General features: G+C 44.3%; 1 protein-coding gene and 1 long non-coding RNA gene across 2 annotated transcripts in view; both read left to right on the top strand.

Annotated features, from left to right (window-relative positions):
- Positions 1-16,171, top strand: part of LOC111261525 (uncharacterized) — a 55,904-nt gene that overhangs the window by 27,670 nt on the left and 12,063 nt on the right. The window lies entirely within an intron of this gene.
- Positions 6,737-8,110, top strand: LOC147753321 (uncharacterized). The gene is made up of 3 exons (XR_015311547.1): positions 6,737-6,823; positions 7,161-7,363; positions 7,744-8,110. It is a non-coding gene; the product is annotated as an uncharacterized LOC147753321 (long non-coding RNA).

Below are 16,171 nucleotides of genomic sequence, written 5' to 3'. Positions count from 1 at the left end.
GTAGTCTTAGGCGGAGCGATGGCATTATAACAGTTTCAGGTCTGGTAGAAGCTTCTCGAATTCAGGAATTAGTTCAACAAGGTAAAGTGGCCGATGCAAGGCTAGCTATTTCGAGTCAGTCAGATCGGTTAGACGAATCTCGTATTCTACAAGTTACCCAGGCAGACAGCCAGGTTCTGGGCCGAAATTGAGAGTCTGACGAAAGCATGGATTCCACAAAGGCGGCAGAAAGGATTCAAATAGCCATACTAGCTATAAAGCAAAACCGAGATGGGTTTCCATGCTCTCTGTAGCCGCTACTCTTGGACTTCACTTTCCCTGCAATTTACCAGCAGTTCTGTTATTGAATTTCGTCGAAGGTGTAGTTAGAATGATCCCTCGCTGTTCGCGAATCTGCGGGATCAAAATCGAATAGATTGTGTCGGTGGTCAAAAAAAGTAGACCCATGCAGATTTTTAAAAAAAGGTACAAAACTTTGCTCTTTCTGTCCTTTTGCTGTTCCTCTTTGCCAGGAAAGCCTTTTTGAAGCAGCAACGGTACCATCATCACCGCGTACAACAATCAGACACATGTTGTCTTTCCCATTGTTGATTTCAGTGGTGATGTGTCACATTGTAAATACGTACCGCATCTAAGCATTGCGCCGGTTATATATTTGCCTTAGCGGTTGGCTCCGCTAAACGGTCGATCCGTCTTCAGCAACCGGCTAAAGTAGTACCAAATGTGGCTTTCAGGCGAGTTGAAACGGGAGAGAGCAGGCGAACGCTTGAGAGATCAACTAAGAGGGAAGGTTATGCACGGAAGAGATCCGCCGATGTCGCTTCACAGTGGCGGGCTGCTTTAAACTTTTACATATGTTACCGTCACACAGCGATACATCCTGACAGCCTTACACAGGAACGATACACATCGCGGCGCTAGTAGCACACGGAGACACTGTCACACTGGTAGGCGAGCGTGTAACCATTCTTATGGCACGCAAATCCCTGTTGCCGTTCTCAAACCCTTAATATATTCCTTAAGCGATAAACCGTCAGCCGTAGTCGCCGCCATTTTCCTTATGAAGATGACATTAGTAGAATTACAGTACATTCTAAAAGTGGTATGGCCAGTACAATACAGTACCTAGTGGAAATTATATAGAGCGAAAAATGCTTAGAAATGATGCATATATTTTAATGGAAGCGTGCATGGGTACGACACCCCCTCCCCCTCCCCCTCCCCCCCCTGTTTTTGCAACTAGGTGCAATCAGCACTAGGAACTACGCAATAATGAACCGCATTTACTTGAATTTTCCGTATGTGCACGTATGTCTGTATACTTGTTTTTTTTGTCTTCATGTACGCAACTCATGTTCCAAGATATGTTGTGTTCCTCTACTTCGCAAAAATATGTAGAGGAGAGATGACATATACAAATCTGTACATATTAACCAAAATGCAGATAATATTGGCTCAGGTATGCCAAAAAATTATCTTTTGGTGACACACAATGGTAAAGAGCGCCGCATCTATTACTGTTGCCCACAGCATGCGTTGCTTAATTCTGTCGTGTCTATATATAAACTACGTAGGTAAAAATTGTTTATTATCCCTCTTGTATCTACATGCGGGAATACAACGAAATATTCTATACAGAAGCTACATGTGTATACCTTGTGCCTGTTATATTTTTACTATTCATGCAGTGACATCATATTCCTTTATTATTTATCGGAGAAAAAGATCAAGAACTGAACGCTAAAAGAGACCGTTTTCGGAGCGTCGCTACTATTAGAGCCGAGCGAAAGGCGGATGGGAACTTTGATAGGCGTATCCTTCCATCACTGGCATCAGGAGAATCGAAAAAAATGATTTTTTTATTCTATGTATATTCGGTCTTGTTCGGTTCTCATGCCAGGTAACAAAAGAGGCATTTGGTACACGAACTGGGGGCCTAGAGCAACCAGGCGGCAGCACCAACGACAGTGGGGGTGCTGGCGTGATGATACTTCCGCTCCTGCTCCTTCTGCTATTCTTTGGCGGAAAATAATTACAAAACCGGTTGTTTCGCTAGCTAGCCGACGGACTGTCCCACAAGCTACTGCTGCTGCTGCTGCCGCCACTACGTAGGTCCTCTTAAAGGCAGCAATAGCTAGCTGAGACAAAAGACAACAATAAAATTCTTTTATTCATTCCACTTTGTTGTGAGTATACTTGTTCCTTCTCCCTGAGTGCTAACGCTACTACAAAGAGCTTTTAAGAGGCGAGAGCGAGCGAGAGAAAATGAGAGAGGGAGAATTGGGAAACAGTAAAGAGGAGAACACTGAAAGCACAAGCAGTAATCACTGGGCCTGCGAGTGTCGAGTTGGGAAGCTGACATTTTCACCCGCCCTAGGCAACGCCGGCGGCGCGAACGAAGCTTCTTCTCCGTTGTGTCGCTTTCGTCCTAGCCATCTTGAAAAAGCTGGCCACATCGTACCGCCGCCGCCATTGCTGCCTTAGAGAATAACGAATACTTCTGTATCAAGCAACCTGTGCTCGAGCTGCCATCAGCCAGTCGACCCTTATACTCTATACGACTGCAGCGGACCGCTGCAAGAATAGTGTTCCCTAATACCTATATCTATGCTGCATTCCATATAGAATAGTCAAGCGCTAGGCAGACAAAGAAGGGAAATGACTTAGCTTCGATATCTAGGGAGCACAGCGGGTGGATAGAGGTGAGAACAGTGGGGTAGACTGGCCTCGTGCAACGCTCGTAACGAGTGCGGTAGTTCGCTTAGCTACAGGCAATATCTGTGAGGTCTCTAGATGTATTCTGGAATTCGATTCTGCTAAGCTGAAAGCGTTTACCTTTGCTGCTGCTGGCGCTACTCGTCGTGAGGCCCAGGCAAGATGGACCTTGCCTCCATTTAATGATCGGGATTTCCCCACACAACATAACATGAACCCCCTCAATGTACTGGCGATTTTACATTGACAGAACAATATGCTAACGATTAGCTGTTCGAAATGGACACATAAGTGCCACATTACTGCGACTGAAAAGAAATTTTTCTCGATTGTGTCCTTTGGGCAGCTGGCAAGCGAAGGTTTCGTTTTTTCTTCTATTATATATATATATATATATATATATATATATATATATATGTGTGTGTGTGCCGACGGCACAGACGCCGGCTTGTATCTATAAAGCGGATGGTTTCTGAAGATGAGTGATCCATGCCACCTAGAACGAGTTGGAGAACTATCTGAACAGAGTGCAGCAGAAAAGAAGAGATCAAATGACTTCTTGCGAGCGAGGAGCTCATCGAACAACCGGTCGCTTGGTGGCTCGCATCGGCGGACGAGTTAGCTGTTGGCAGGCTCGGCTGTCGATCTCAGATTGCACGTCTTCTCGACCGGTCAAAATGCGGCTGCGGTCGGGAAGGCGATAGAGGCAAGTGAAGATCAGGGTGCTTCTGGCTGAGATCGTTGATGTGATGGTGTTCGCGCAAAGTGACATGTGGACTGATCTTGACAGACTATAGGAGCCATGCCAGCTAAGTTGGCAGGGAAAAGGGACAGGGGCGACGGCGTCTAAGGAGGTGACGGGTGGGGTAATACCAAGAGGAGATGGCAAGCGACATTAGAGTGGACTTTGGTATTCGGGAAAGGCCAATGACGGGGCAGGCGGACCATATCAGCTAGACAAGGAACAAAGCTAAGGCAAGCTGGCAGAGGAAACTGCCTTGCCGGTCATCGTGGAGCTAAGCTGCTAAGATCGTATCGCGCAATAACGGCAAGACGAGACTGATATCAAAAGAACGAGCTCGGAGTCAGACTCACCATTGCATCCATGGATAATCATATGAGATGGTAATAAGTGATATCAGTGATCGCCAGATCGGACTAGATGTGGGAAGACACAATATATTGATAACAAATTTGACAGGACAGTAATACCAAGCGTATCATCTGCAGAAGCGCCATAGTGACCGTCGCGAATTCTGATTGTTGTGTAAATGAGGGGCTACCGTATATATCCAACATCCAGTACCTTCCTGTATGAAGATAGGAAATGTGTTCAATTGCAAGAAAAAAAAGACGCAGGTCACCAATATGACATACAGAGGTTGCGTCTACATATCCAAACAGGCTATTAGTTTCCGATTAATAATAACACCTACCACTGTAAACAATAAGCGTTTGGCACCTCTTACATATTAGTAGTAAGCAGCCGGCCGAATTCAAGCGGAATGAGAGCAGATGCTCGTGTTATCAAAACAGATCAGCAGAGCGATCATATGAATAAGATAATATTTGGCTTAATAGCCGTACAAAGAATCAGCTTTAGGGTAGGTAGATTTATTAAGACGGAATATTTGGAGCGACGCGTCAAGCAAACAGATAGAAGATATGCCATAGAGAAAGATCCTAGGTGTATATTTACTGGGTTCAATATTACGAAAGATGCGATAGTAGAGAAAAACCAGGAATATAGATTGATAGAACCGAGAAAAGTACTGCAACGAAGGGGAGATATGTCGGTGTAGGGTAAAGGATGACGGTGGAGGTCGAATTCTAGGATAATGCTCTAAGGGATGACGATCCATAACCTTAACGACGACGATGAAAACGACAGTGGAGAAGGGGCGGTTGTCAGACTCAACTCAGCTTTCGACTTGACTGTCCTCTCGCCTCTCGGCTCTCCCTCAAAGTCTCTGTTCCCTTTTCTTTACTTCACAAAGGACATCGATCAGGACAACACTCAATCATCTCTTGTTGGAGGCCGACCGACCTCCCGACAGGACTAACGCGGGCGTCTTTTTTCATTCAGCTAGGCCGGCGATAGCCAGAGAAAAAGTATGACAATCACCGCCATCACGAGCGTACCACCCAGCCCAGCCCAATCGTACCTATCAGTAAAACCGACTCAACTCAGCGGCGTATTCTGCTGCTCTGACCAATGCTGAGCATAGACTCGCTGCAGATTTCACTGCTGTAGCCATCGTGCTGAAACGACAGCAAAAAGGCGCTTTTGCAGCGGGGTAGCATGAAAAGTGAACGCTGTAGTGGCAAAAAAGGCAATTCTGTTGTTCTGCTGCAGCGCGTTCCATTTCCTTCACACAACGACTCTTATCATTATTGTTGTTGTTGTTGTTGTCGAGGCAATGGAACGATCCGAACCAAAGACTTAATATACATACAAGCCATGCGTATACACTGACAAAGTTCTTTTTTCACGTCTTCTTTCTAAGTCTTGTCCGTCCCAATCTACCCGCGGTTTGTACTAGCGCGCTTGCCGTCGCCCTTTCTCTCTCGTTCCGCCTACTTCGAGGCGGCATCGATCTTGCTAGGTTGGAGGTAGTAGAAGTAGTAGTGACTTGTACTTTGCTTTTTGCTGCCACGAGGCTTCCTTTCACGCAGTAGCAGCAAAACCCCGCCGGTGCTATTGTTGACGCTTTACTTCTTCCTTGCCTGCCTGCCTGCCTCAAGGCTGCCTCAAATCAAAAGAGTGGACGGAGAAAAAGCCCAAGCCTAAGGCGAAGGGTTGTCTAGCCGGAAGCACAAGCGGTGGACGGAACTGTAACCGTTCGTTAGCCTAAACGGACGGCAGTGGTAGAGCGCAAAGATGGACTGAGTGGCCCACGAGGAGGCAGGCGACGTTCGAGCTGATCGGCGTGATGGACGCGAGTTAGTGACTACGTTCGAGCAGGACGCGCGGCAAGGCGGTTCACTGAAAATGGTGGCAGCAGTCGCAATGCTGGTAGTGGCCAAGGCCCGACGGATCAAAGACGACGACAGGAATGAGAACGGCTACATAGAGTTAGCCACGGAGAAAGGAGTTCTCGGGAGTGCCCGTTTCGCTTCCCCTATTTGAAGTCAAGGCAAAGCGGGGTGAATTTCTTGCCTGGTTTCTTTTTTGTGCTTCAGCTGACAAAGATTGGGTTAGGCCTGCTTGCTTGTCGTGTCCCAGATAGCCAAGTAGTTGCGCATATAGTACTGCAGAGGCCGGTGTACTACGTTATTCTCCATAGATTTGACCCCAATCTTCTACTGCTGCTGCGAGGCAGCTGATCGGTTGGGCAGACGTGAAACGAAAGGGGGAAGGGAAAGAAGTTCATTTCAAAGGGAGGTACAAAGGCGAAGTAAAGTGATTAGTCGATTGAATATTGTGCCAGGGCAATTACCAGTTTGACTCACTGAAATAGGTGTGAATGAGCTTACTAATTCGTAGGTTTTGCACGCATCATTAAAATCTCCTGCAGAGGATGTTTTATCTCACTTTTTGCAGAGTTTCGTTTATATCGCCATGACCGTGCATTTCAATAGCAGCAACAGGATTTGTCAGCATGTCCGACGTTCCCTTTGTAATAAGTATTGTTTTTTGAAGGCTTCTAGGCTCATATCGCTTGTAGCTCTCTCTGTGGGTACGGCAAGACGATTTCAGCACGGAATATGGCAGAATACAACCTATAAGTCATGGTAAAGAGACATGACTCGTTGGAGCACTACTTTTTATGGTTTTGATTGAAACAATTAGAAATCCAATACGCCCTTTAACATTAGCTGTATAATAATATAATTGCAGGACATTCAGTATTAGTCTTATTGTCGAGGTTAAGAGAGAGTTTATTTTCGACAAAAACAAAAAAATACTCTGAAAGTAGTTACAGTCACGTAAGTATACGAAGTGCACCGTCTTGAGTTAGCGAAGTACGCAGCTGATTAGTGTTATTAGATGCTGTTGCATGGTCTATTGTGCATTCCAGCGCTCCACCGTAGTATCGCAATGGCACATCATCACCGTGGTGACAACGATGAAACACTAAATCATTGCCTATGTATATATGCGAAGGTGTGTATATATCTACCAAAGTGATTGTTGTCGTCACAAATAATTTCACAATTACGTCGCATTTTTTGTTAGCATTCGCTCGTAAAAGCATTGACATATGTCGCGGACATAACGCAAAGCCAGCGACGACGACGACGACGACAGCAATACCATCGTATCGCGCACCTTCACTGCGGCAGTCAGTGGGCGTCGTACGCAATTTTCAAGTAATCATAGTGTTGTTGTTTTCGTACAATTGACGAGGTATTGGTCCAGTCAACGTCGCAACGGTTTCGTATTCCGTACAAGCAGCACGGCAAACATTCGATCCAAAATTCATTTCTGACCTGTTTTCCAGCCGCTACGGTAGCACTTGAGACCTGCTTGTGCCTCAACAATACAGCCTGTGTGTGGAGTGCTTGGCCTGCACTGGCCGGTGCCTGTTTTGCGCTATCGTCTCCCGCGCCCTGCCTTAAACTATACCCAGCCCAGCAGCGACCACAGCACCGCTGGAAATCTATTTATCCATTTGACTTGTCTTCTTCACCTCCTGCTTCCGCGGTACAAGAACAAACGTATATACTAACAATACCGATAGATTATTAGCATTTAATTAGTATGGCTTTATTATTAATATTATTAGTAGAGTGTAGAGTACGAGCCCGTATACTAGATGTTTTGTTTTTTTTATTTGCACATACTACATTCACATGAAAAACGTAGGCCAAATTTATTCTTTCCTGTAGACGTTCATTACAATAACAATCCTACGACGACTAGTTATATTGCTTGCCATTCATTCCCTCGATGATATTACCAATGGCCTGTTCTATTTGTTTGCGTTCTGATACGGTTTCTGTGAAAGCAGCCCGTATAATCCAGTGGACAAGATTGATCTCCTCTATATCTAACCTCTGTTTTTACTGTTTGCATACCGGCAGATTTGACAATCGATGGCTACAATGCAGCAGTACTCTAACATCAAGCGAGGCGGTATATTTCCATTCTGAAACTGGCCGTAAAAGTCCCGTATAGAGCAGACAAGCAGTTACGCGAAATTGCAGCGGATAAAATAGGAGCCACCTGAAATTTCAATCATCGTCTCCTGATCCTCGATGCTGTTTTTAATTTGATCGCATCGATTCTATCATTAAAACAACTGCAATGAAGCACTTTTTAGTAGTTTCCTTGTTGTTTTTCTATTTTTCAAGCACACACCGAAATAGTCGATTGTAAGGACTTCGGCCTTCTCAACGAATATTTTACTTTGGATTCAAAAGAAAAAAAGCTTGCTCGCTGATGCGTTTATTGTTTGTTGTTGTTGTTGTTATTGTCGTTTATCCCGTAAGTAATAACTGTTATGGTGTCGTGAAATTTACATAATATCTATCTGGTCTTGGGCCTTTCGTGGGTTGTTCGTTTAAAACGTGTACCACTATTACTGGCTCTTTTGCTATGTGTCGCTGTCATACAATTACCATTGCTCAATCGAAGTCTCTAATCGTCGTAGCACTATCGTATTATAGTACTGGAAAAACAGTAGTCTCTCGTTTGCGATTGGAAGAACAAACGTTTAGGCCCGTTCATGCCTTTGGAGCTTTTTAAATTATTCTGCTTCGCTGTCATGACAAGATCCGCTGTTGCCCAAAGGCTATCCTCAATCTGCTAAAAAAACATGGACAATGACAGCCCCCCCGTGAGTTCTACCGGCTCTTGGCCTGTTTTTACCGATTCACTAGGCATATCTATTTGCCATTAACGAACTGGTGCTGATGGCAGAAGTCGTTGTGTCACATTTGTGTTGTAGATGCTTACAAAAGGCCACGACACCGATATTGATAATAATTCCTAAAGTACTTTGAGAAAGATAAATATACACTATATAGACATAGATCTCCTATTGTATATCGGTCCATTGATATGCACGTGTAACGCGCAGTACGTTCACGGCTGTAGCAAACAATTGCGCAAAAGTTGGGAAGAAGCAATTTAGCTACGCCTAAACCGCAGGCTAAGATAGTAGTTATATGGCCACTATAGTAGATGTCGCTGCTGTTACTATGATCATTGCGTTAACGTGTGACAACGTGAACGAGAGCACAATTGTGTGGCATATCGCTAAGAGATCGACGCAAGAACAGGAAAGAGTAATGAAAACACGTTGCTGATTTTGGCTGCGCCATCATCTACCGTATTCTATAGTACGTTCAGTGGTATGAGTTGATGGCGATGCCGCTAGTGTCTGTACACGATGTCTCATTGCGCCGTCACAAGCCCACTCAACACGGTACGCCGCCGCATTGGCGACCCCTTGTGACCGTAGCGATAACCTTTTGCTTGTACCGTTGTTGTTATTGTTACTGTCATTATTGACCTTGCTGTCGTCGTTTTTCCCCAGTGGGCGGGCGGCACAGATTATCATGGCACGCTGGTTTACTGCGCTGAGGGCCACGACCACGACCACAACCACCAGTCTGACGACTACCAAGAAGGAGATGCTATTCATCGAAATGGTAATCTGTGCCGTCTAAATGCTTAAAGAGCACCTTCGTTGTTGTTACTGAAGCCATTGCTGATGCAGCTCAACTTCTGCTTTTCCCCTTCTGTTGTTAAACAGCTAAAACATATCGATCGGCAATCCCTCATTTTGAGCATCACCTGCCAAACCCTGCTGCAGGCAGCTGTGAGCTCCTGTCGCCGTTGTTGTCGTTGGCAGTTGCTGTCAATGGCATCCTATGCTAATGTCTCTGTATAGCGTGAACTTTACTGCGCTGAGGTGGCATCATACTAGGTCACCGCGTGATATCATCACCATTCAGTAAGGAACAAGTGCCCTGTGCAGCAACCGTAGAGAAGGCCTAAATTTGTAACCGAAACGTTGCATCTAGGAAATTATAACGTAGATCTGATATGAAATCCACTGCAAAAACAGGACACAGTGTAACAAAGCTTCTACCCTTATAGACCCACACAGGTCTGCATGAATTTAGCTCACTTTCGAATGGAATGAGCGAATCTAACTTCATCACTGGTAGATTTGAGAAGAAACTTCAAATGCATTATCCTATTTGGAAACAGATGGAGGACATTGGTAAATGAACATCATGTACTTTGATAGTAAATGATCACTGTCAATCGGCATTGCCATAACCCAATTGATCCGTCGATTAATAGGAACAATCAGCTACATTCTTGTTCTAACCGTAGCTTTGTACTTCCATATTTTTCAGATAAGCTAATACATATTTGATAGGTAGACACTTTCTAGATTGTGAGGGAACAGATAGCAACGTACATTAAACATAGTTAGATAAAAAGCATCGTTCTTTAAGTCTCTTTGCAAATCCAGCCGGTAGATTTCAATGTGAAAAGCTATAACCATTTCAGTCCCTCAATATGCACATCATTTGCGTTTTCGGCACGGGTTAACTTACTTCACAACAATTGCGTGAGGCCACTGTCCACCATCTGATAAGACCTTCAACAAACAAAGGATTCTCTTCAGCCCTTTCAGTTCTACAATCCGTGGCTCTGATCACGACTCACATTCAAGACTTTTTCAACCTCAGAGGTAGATAGACACATGTTATTTCCGTAAATCGACGCCGCCACTACCATTGGCGAGGGCCTCCGTGACTGTGGCCGCCATTGCCGTCAACTGCTTTTGATTTGCAAAATTGACGTAAGACCACCTATCATCACTGTACACTCGACATGAGGGCAAACGCGGGGGCCGGAACCGGCCATCCGGCCGCTTGCTGCTGCTGGTCCAGCATGTTGTCTTGTCGGCCGTTTGGTTGTCTGGTTAATGTCCTTCTAGTGCTCGAATCGAGACGATTTGAGGTTAAGGCAGAGTGGACAACAGGATTCCTAACGGTGTGTTACGCTGACGATCGATGCTCAACGTGGCGTCCACTCTGCCGTGATGTTTGTCCTTCTCTTTAGCTCTGTCACTGTTGTCCTATATGTCTTACCTATTGGTCGAGATCATATCGTGTCGCTTTTAGCTTCTGCCGGTTGGTGCTGCTGGCTAAATATGTGCAAGATGCGCCTTAGTGCGGCTTGATGCTGTGCTCTGCTCTATCGTGTACGTGCAAGGGTGCCCATAATAGTTATTGGAATATAACTATTTATTCAGTTCAGCCGTTATCATGTTCCTCTGTTATGGCATCCTGCTTATACATCGACATTGGCCTACTCGTAAGACTATCATCAACATGGTCAGCAGTAGAGCACACGGCCTCAGTGGCACTCGGCGTATGGATACTTCGACTGGCAAGCATGTGCGACAAATTGAAACAGGTTCGTTTATTGGGAAGCACCCGAAGCACTGTGAGTGCAAAGCAGTCCACTTTTGTATCTCGAACGATCAGCACAGATACACAGACATACAAGGTGAAGCTCTATGAACAATGAATTATTTGTAACCATCTCATATCTTACTTATTTAAATATTGATTAAAGTATTGTTAATGAAACTTGAATAGCTATTAGTGCGCAGCCTTGCTTGATGTACGTTATGAACAAAGGGGTCGATCTGTCATTCTTGTGATTCTTCCTCATTTCAGGTAAGCTACCGCATGATGGACAAATTACTTCAAGATTTAACCAACATCTAAGCTTGTTACAGAATTTCTATAGCTTTCATGTAGGAAGTACATTATAAGAAACTGTTAATCTTGATAGCATGATACTTGACAGCATATCTAGAGTATCTGATACTTTATAACAAAGCGCGTTATACTGTGTACCATTTCGTTTCTTTCGTTGTACGAGCTCTAAGGTGAAAGCAGGCACAAATTAACCCATCCGTGGTATAACCACGAAGTAAAACTCAAACACAACGAAAAACTCTTATTAGTCGTTTCTGTCGGACATCGCCGGGACAGTATGAAGCAGGAAACGGTCGAGTAAAGAAGCCTACTGAGAGTGACCTTACGATGACGAATGACTTGGTTAGCCAGTAGCCAAATAGTATCTGGCTTAGTCTGTGAAGTTTGCGATTTTTTGTCATACATATACACATCTACATACACCCATCGCCCACAGAGAGGGATTTCTATAGGCTGCTGTACTCAATCTCTTAGACCCAACGATAAGAAAGACCAAAACAGGTAACTCGCGAGAGCAGTCTTTTTCTTCTGCCTTTACGTTGTACAGTGTAATCCCAAGAAACAGTGGCGGTAGTATTTGTTGCAGGTACAAGTAGTAATTCGCTAGTGTCGTTCTTGCTGCCTTCATTACGCTTTAAGCACGGCTTAAGCGGGTAGCAACCGTTGTCAATCACCAGCGCCAGAAACTGCAACTACTTGATCACCATTATCTCTAGCAGTTACTAGCACTATGATATAAGGTGAGTTCATTCAGCGGGCGAACCGCTAAGCGAAGACCCTCAACTATCAACAGGGGCTGGTGCTACTTACTGTTCAGGGATATTCGCTACCCACAGGTTGCCAGACGATCAGACATGAGTTGGATACACACACATCGTATCGACGCACACTAGAATATATGGCATTGTAATACGTTGGCAGCTTGTACTCTGTAAAAGCTGCTAGCAACAATCGGACGAGAAGAACAAAGGGAAAATCGTTCTCTTAAGCTGAGGACCAGCAAGGCCGATTTTTGTGATCACTTGATAGCCGGCCAATAGAACGCAGCGGTTGCTTGGCGTGGATAAATAGCTTTTAGGGGATAAGGCGTCCAGGGCGGCCGAAGAGCACCTTAGGCAAGTTCTGCTAAACACAGACGACTCAACGGCAAACATCTCACGGTTCGGTAAAACGATTGAGCTGAACGTGCCCACAAAAACTATACACAGATGTATTTACTTAACGTATAAACGACATCATAGACATTGATAGAGTGCAGGGTTCATACAAACGCGAGGAGACGTTTGGTTGCGGTTAGCGGATGCGGTCGATAGCAAAATTTCGAAATTCTATGAGGCAACGCTTCGGGAAATTAAAGTATAATATACGTGCGCAAGGCTACTCTCTATGCTAGAATCAATGTTTTTATCTGTGAACGAAAAAGTGATCAAATATAGATAATTTTCTTGTGTAAATGGCGGTTACAGAAATGGCAAAAGCTTTGGGCTGGCTCACATATCAGATCGGCAGCATTCCGTCTCCGAGTTATTGATTGGTGCGCGATTTCTCAGACAATTCATGCAAGCCTATGGCTGAAACCGTATGAAATCAACTATGATTACATGTTTATCATTAAATGGCTGAAGATAACAAATTAAACTGAAAGTAACGATAAAATACTACAACAAAGTTATCAACACTTTTTTATTTTAGTTATACGGAACCTATAAAAAGCTGTACGTCAAGTCCTCGTGACTTAAAATCGAATCCGGGTGTGCGTATCTGACTATTAAATGAAGGAAAACACGATAAAGATTGATATATATATATATATATGTAATATTCAGCGATGAATAGCTCACGATTTTCTTGCCAATTTACCAATGCGAGAAATGTAGTTTTCTTCCCAATAGGGTTGCATTCAGACATCCTATACTTTTTTGGGGCTGTGTTGTTTACCGATATGAGCAATGGATAGCATGATTAAATCCCTCTGACAATATCATCATTTATAGACCCGCATACACAGAGTTCTTACTCGACTGATCAAGAAAAATGAAAAAGTACTTGGGGCTGGCTTGTCGCTTGTGGTAATGAATGCTGAAAGAGAGCCCAATTTCATAGTAATTATCCTTTTGACCTTCCGGTAATGCTTTTAATTTCTGTCACCAGCCTCACGAGTACGCGCACCCTGAGTTTGTGCGGCCCTTTTTTTGACAATTACGTTCCCTTTCCGGTGTATGCTCGATTCTGTTCCTGGTCTACAATATGCCAGCGCACAGCTGCGCTACATAAAACCAAAGCAGTGATTATTTAAGTTCATCGTTGACGGTAATGTCAAGCTTTCGTATTTATTAATCACAGATGTATCAGGCCTCGTCTGCGAATTTTGTGACTTGTTCATATCGATCTGCCTCCGCGTTTTGTTGATAATCATAAGTAAAAAAAGAGAGATTCGTGATGAAGCGTCACCATCGTTTCCCTATGTTTGAAATTAAAACAGACTCCCTATGACTGTCCTATTGGAATGACATATTTCAATAATTTAGCAGTCAACCAGACTTCAGATCCAGTCATTACCATCAATATTTGAAGAACGTCTAAACCATACAAAAATTAGAGCGAATGATACGTACACCCACATACACATTAGCATATCGACATATCTGTACACGTTTTCCAGTCGCACTTTTCTACGAGCGTCGCCTGCAAAAACGTCTCATAGATGGACATGGTAACACATTACGGCTCTTCTATGGTTCCATAATCCTCCATGGATGCAGTGAGCGGCTGCCCTAACTAGCGTCCAAATAAACTAGAAGTGATCGAGACTAAGATTTCACTTTGTCAGGGGTGAGTCGCCTCTTCTCCCTGCCCGACTGACGGACTGACTCTATACACTGCCATGCGCAGAGTCGCGCTGCGCAAACTAAGCTCTATTTGGAAATCCCAGATAGTAGCTAGTCCTGTCGCAGCCTCTTCCATAGCCATCGACTGGCTGGCACTACAGCTGCTAAAGTTGCCCATGAACGGGGGCGTCTGCGCTCAAACCCCTTACGCAAGCGGTGCGGGCGCGTCGAATTCGTATCGCGTATACACCCGCATAGGGAAGAATGGCAAAAAGCGTTCAATTTATTGCCACGGCAACCAGCAACGATAACAGCGACCTCAGCATTATTCTGTTCCACTCACTTTAGGATTCGCGCCCTTCCTTCCCACCACTGAAGTTGCATTAAAGTCCTTTAGAGCCGTACTTTACCATGCAAAAGAAAGGGGCGCACCGGCGCTACACAGAAGCAGGAGGCACGAGCGGCAGCATCAGGAAAGTCGTTTTTCCAGTAGCTCTACGCATCTCTTTGTCGATTTGCTGCTTCTTGATTTTTCCTTGCGAAGAAATCGACTTCGCAGGGGCGTTCTTTTTCGTCGTTAGAGCGGCTAGCGATTACATCGTTCGCAGAAGCACGCTGAACAAGCAATAAACCGTCAATAATATATATGCGTATGAGGCTAAAGCAGGATAGACATTGGCCGGAGTAGAGCTGCAACAGTCTTCCTTTTTTTTGCGTTTTCAACCGACTGCGGAGGTTGATGAAAAGTAATTAAGGATCGAGCGACTGGGCGCCGAAAGCACTGCTATTTGTGCTGTTGTTTTTTGCTGAACTATATATATAATAATAATACAGAACATATCGTTCTGTGCTTATAGTAGGAAAGCTTGCGTTCTGTTATATAAGTCATTGACACCGTTAAAGAGTTTCTCATATGCAATAGCAAAACTATGATTTCATGGGCAAATTTCATAGATATAGAGAACTCTGGATGCCTTTCACCTGCCATATAGACATCTTTCGATAATCTCTTTATAAATACATAGACGAAAATACATATTCTGCTCATAAGCTGCTCTAAGCAGCTATGAAAAAACTCATCACATTGTATTTGCGTAGCGGAAGATCAGTAAGAAGAAACAATGTACACAGCAGTACAAAATCAAGGCATCTTGGGGCCGCGGGCGACGAGATCTTGGGTGGACTACTTGGCGCTATATTATTTGATCCATTCATATCAGATGTTAGGTCGATTTAATGGGTCATATCTACTTATGACTAATAGTTAGTTTATAAGTAACGGTTAGCGTAAGGAAGTTAGGGCTTGTATGTGCGGTATGTCTCGACAATCGTAGCATGAAACCTGTGCTTTTACGACGCGGAACGTTCGTGAGCGTCAGCTCCTGACCAATCGTAACAGACCAATTGTAGCTATAGCAGCAGATCAAAAAGAACACGATATGATAAAAAAAAAAACGGCGATGGTTAGAGAGCAGTTATCAGAACTGGTCTATAAACGGATTGACAAACAGGCAAGCAGACAGGCAGGAAGATCGTCAATAGATGATCAATCAATTGCAAATGTTCGTTGGCGTCAATAGCTACCAGCTTAACTTGGCCAATAGCCGCATGTTGGCAACAGCTAATCGACATGTAGATGCTCTTGTTATCGCTGATGTTGTTGTGGTTGCTGCTATTCGTGTTGCCATCATCAATGTCTTCCCATCGCTACTTGTATGCAATTATGATAGCGCGCCGCGCCTTCTTCAGAGTTACAGTTAGAGATCAGATGAATTGCACAACTCCTCTATATTCCCTATTATCACTGCACGGTGACTGCAGTTGTAAAAGGTCAGTGTCGGTGATGTTTCACTTCACGAACACCGTCTGTATGACATACTTGCTCAGACATCAGGCAGACGAAGGCAGATTGAAGCGATACCACGGCG

Source organism: Varroa jacobsoni, unplaced genomic scaffold (genome assembly GCF_002532875.2).
Source record: "Varroa jacobsoni isolate VJ856 unplaced genomic scaffold, vjacob_1.0 scaffold_564, whole genome shotgun sequence".
NCBI classification, from domain to species: domain Eukaryota; kingdom Metazoa; phylum Arthropoda; class Arachnida; order Mesostigmata; family Varroidae; genus Varroa; species Varroa jacobsoni.
This window is presented reverse-complemented; position numbering and strand designations above follow the sequence as displayed.